Raw genomic sequence first — 4,878 nt, 5'->3', positions numbered from 1 at the left:
GGACACCTCATCAGTGAAGGCACTAGGCGTATTAATCCCAAAAGGATTAAAGGAATAACAGGACTACCCCTACCGACCACAAAACGAGAGTTACGGAAGGTCTTGGGGCTAGTGGGCTATTGTAGATTATGGATAGAAGCGTACGCCCAGAAATCGAAGGGGTTATATTACAAATTGACAGATTCTGAACATGAAAAACTACAATGGACAGGAGAAGAAAAGGAGGGATATCAGGAATTAAAACGAAGTTTGATACAAGCTCCCGTGTTAGCCCTCCCTTCCCTTGAGAAACCCTTCCACCTTTTTGTGACAGTAAATAATGGAGCAGCAGTAGGAATGCTAACCCAGAAAACAGGAGGAAAGAAACAACCCATAGCCTTCCTGCCCAAAATTCTAGACCCTGTCTCGCGAGGTTGGCCTGAGTGCATAGAGGTGGTCGCGGCCATTCTAGTAGGGGAGAGCCGCAAACTAACGTTCAGAGGAGCGCAAGTCGTTAGCACTCCCCATCAAGTCAGAACAGTGTTGAACCAAAAGGCAGGAAGACGGTTGACGGACTCAAGAATTCTGAAATATGAAGCTATCCTTATGGAGGGAGACGACCTGGTGTTAACAACAGACGCTTGTTTGAACTCAGCCACCTTCATGTGGAAGGGAGAACCCCGAGACACGCAAGAAGTAGAACATGACTGCTCAGATATTATCGAGTATCAGACCAGAACAAGAGCAGACTTAGAGGATATTCCCCGACATGAAGGAGTCGGCTGTTTATAGACGGGTCGTCAAGAGTAGTACAAGGAGGACGACATAATGGATATGCCGTAGTAGACGGTAGTGAAAACCGCACAGTTGAGGCTGATCGGTTACTTAATACGTGGTCAGCCCAAACTTGCGAATTATATGCCTTAAACCGGGCCTTAAAGCGATTAGAAAATCTGGATGGGACAATTTACACTGACTCTAAGTATGCCTATGGGGTGGTCCATACCTTCGGTAAAATATGGCAAGAACGTGGTCTAATCACTAGCCGGGGAAAGGAATTAATACACAAAGAGTTGATAGGACAAATGTTGAAAAGTTTGGAATTACTCCAGGAAATAGCTATTGTCCATGTACCTGGGCATCAGAAGGGGAACGCTCTAGAAGCAAGAGGGGAATTACCAACTGTAGAGTTCAATGATAAGTTTTTAAAGAACTATATTGTGGCGCGCGGGGTTTTTTTTGTCTGTCCTTAGGAAGAAGGGTCTGTTGACCCAGAAACCTCCACTTGAGTTCGCCGTACATCGAATACAGCCGGGTGATCGGGTCCTGATTAAAACCTGGAAAGATACCAAACTGCACCCAAGCTGGGAGGGACTGTCCCTAACCCTCCAGACTACTGAGACAGCCATCCGACCTGCTGAAAAAGGGCGGAGTCATCACGCTCATGTTAAGGGCCCCGTGGACACTCCTTCCCCTTCTCCAGAGTAGCAAGCTCACCTCACAGACAACACTCTGAAAGTCAAGCTGAGTGAAAAGAATGGACTGAGATAAGAGACTATTAAGTATTGGTTAAAAAAAAATTGTATCTCAAAACCATTGTAAGTGTTGCGTGGACTCCCTCCTCCCTGGCACACAAAGGGTTAGGGATTAGACAGAGAGGGTTGTGAGCTGAAATGAGTGGTCAGCTTTATATTGTTATGTTAATATTGGCGTTAGCTCCAAGGGGGGTGGCAGAAATCATTTTACTGCATTATGTCAGAATTATGCTAAACTAAAGGGGCATACCGACTGTTGGGTATGTGCTGAGATCCCACACCATGGGGAATCTGGAATTCCTCTCGCGGTAATACCACTTACCAAAGAGGAAGTGTACGATGTACAACAATTTGACTCGGGCTCAAATGATACAAAATGGGAATTTGAGAGGGGTAATTATAACTTTGAGGGATGGTTCCACCAACCAGCCCCGAAAGCCCTGAGTGATATCGATGGCCTTAAAGTCTCCCCACCGAAAGGAGCAGTAAATACCCCTTGTTTCTGTAATCAGAATGATACCGCACCCTTCCGATTAGGAAAATCATCTTGTGTCTACACCAGCCAGGCCAATGCCACGACCATTCCCCGAATATTAAACGGAACATATTGGGTATACGGCCTGAAGGCCTATCCATTTATTCCCGGAGAAAAATACATTTGTGTGACCGAATGTGTAACAATTACATGCATGTTATGATGTTGATCAAACACTGCCTTAAAGCCAGAAAGGCTGGAGTGGCTGCTGCTACCTCGCCTACATAATTCCCTACTTGAGGCTGTTAGAGAGAGCCTCGAAATAAACAGGGAGGAAGGCGGGTAACCCGGGAAGTAACCGAAGGAGATCGCCTCCTCTGGACTTTGATACCTATGTATGGGACAACTCGAACAGGAGTAGAAATACAAAAGTTGGCGGCTTCCCTGGAAGAGTTGGCCAACAATACTGCTGCTGCGTTGGCCGAAACCCAATCCCAAGTAGCAGCCATAACGACCGAAATGATTGCCACTCGGCTACCGACCCTTCAGAACAGGATGGCTCTGGATTATATTCGAGCAGAGAAGGGTGGTACCTGTGCACTAATTGTACGTACATACCTGAGGTCTCCTCTAACATTACTGATATCTCCCAACGTGTGCAAGACAAAATCGCCAAGATAAGGGAGGCCAGTAATCGGTACCGGAACGGAAAAGGATGGGAATGGGGGAATTGGGGATTGACTGGTTGGGGAAGATGGTTAGTCAGTCTGGCTATCTATGGATTGTTGATATTAGTGGGTCTGGTGGTAGGGGTCAATGTCCTAAAATGGGTAGTGAGCCGACTGATGACATCCCTTGGGGAAGGAACCCAAATAAATCATCAGATGCTTTTACCATCAGCAGGTGGTATGCAACAAAGAGAAAGTCAAAGAATGTTTCTAGAGTTCGAGGGACAACAGCACAAATGTAAAATGTAAGATTGTGAACCTCATCTCCAAAAGGCATAAGAGGGCAGAACAGAAGAAACTGGATTAAAGGAGACTTAGTAAGTGCAGAAACTACAGATTTAAAAGAAAAGAAAAGGGGGAATTGTGGGACATAAGAAATGTAGTTTTCTGCAGGCGATATAGAAATGTAACTGTTGTAAGTGCTAGTGGAGTGTAATTTCTGTAGATGGGGGGGGGGGGGGGGGAGAGGTGAGACATTATACAAACGGTCGTGGAATTCTTGTAGCATGTCGTATACTTAAGGCTAAGACCTTAATGAATATAGGGGGTCTTTTAAAGAAGTAGTTTTAAAGAAACTAGTTTTAAACTAGGAAATAACTCAGGAGTGTTGCAGCTGACCACAAAAGAAGGAGTAAGGGCATTTTCACAATAAAGCTTCTAGTAACAGAACAAGGAACGCAGCCATCCAAGGACACGGACAGCCTGCTACATGGATAAGGTAAGGGAAAGTAAGTGAAGTAATTATCTTAAGGTTAGTCACAAGTAAAGGCCAAATAAGGCAATGAGATGAAATAAATGATTATGATAGGGTAAGAATAGGGAAAGGGGACGTGAGCCTGCAACACACAAACTATATAAAAATGATTGCATAACTGATATCTTTGCGCTTTTTGCCAGGCTAGCGGGGTGCCTGGACTTGCAAGTTCGTAATAAATTGTCGTTGTTTCCATGGCTTTTTCTCCGGCTGATTTATAAGTGAGTTTTGTTTCTAACACACTGCATCCGCGTAACCTTGTATCCCTGGGCACTACGGGACAATTTCCCCACGGCCAACCGACCCTAACCTGCACATCCCTGGGCACTACGGGACAATTTCCCCACGGCCAATCCACCCTAACCTGTACATCCCTGGGCACAAGAGGACAATTTCCCCACGGCCGATCCACCCGAACCCGCACATCCCTGGGCACTGCAGGACAATTTCTCCATGGCCAGTCCCACCCTAACCTGCACATCCCTGGGCACTACGGGACAATTTCCCCACGGCCAATCCACCGTAACCTGTACATCCCTGGGCACTACGGGACAATTTCCCCAAGGCCAGTCCCACCCTAACCTGCACATTCCTGGGCACTACGGGACAATTTCCCCATGGCCAATCCACCCTAACCTGCACATCCCTGGGCATTACGGGAAAATTTCCCCACAGCCGATCCATCCTGACCTGCACATCCCTGGGCACTACAGGACAATTTCCCCACGGCCAGTCCCACCCTAACCTGTACATCCCTGGGCACTACGGGACAATTTCCCCACAGCCAATCGACCCTAACCTGTACATCCCTGGGCACTACGGGACAATTTCCCCACAGCCAATCGACCCTAACCTGTACATCCCTGGGCACTACGGGACAATTTCCCCACAGCCAATCGACCCTAACCTGTACATCCCTGGGCACTACGGGACAATTTCCCCACAGCCAATCGACCCTAACCTGTACATCCCTGGGCACTACGGGACAATTTCCCCACAGCCAATCGACCCTAACCTGTACATCCCTGGGCACTACGGGACAATTTCCCCACAGCCAATCGACCCTAACCTGTACATCCCTGGGCACTACGGGACAATTTCCCCACAGCCAATCGACCCTAACCTGTACATCCCTGGGCACTACGGGACAATTTCCCCACAGCCAATCGACCCTAACCTGTACATCCCTGGGCACTACGGGACAATTTCCCCACAGCCAATCGACCCTAACCTGTACATCCCTGGGCACTACGGGACAATTTCCCCACAGCCAATCGACCCTAACCTGTACATCCCTGGGCACTACGGGACAATTTCCCCACAGCCAATCGACCCTAACCTGTACATCCCTGGGCACTACGGGACAATTTCCCCTCGGCCAATCCCACCCTAACCTGCACATCCCTG

This window comes from Chiloscyllium plagiosum, unplaced genomic scaffold (genome assembly GCF_004010195.1).
Source record: "Chiloscyllium plagiosum isolate BGI_BamShark_2017 unplaced genomic scaffold, ASM401019v2 scaf_1774, whole genome shotgun sequence".
Classification (NCBI taxonomy): domain Eukaryota; kingdom Metazoa; phylum Chordata; class Chondrichthyes; order Orectolobiformes; family Hemiscylliidae; genus Chiloscyllium; species Chiloscyllium plagiosum.
The sequence above is the reverse complement of the archived record's forward strand: the minus strand, read 5'-3'. Positions refer to the sequence as shown.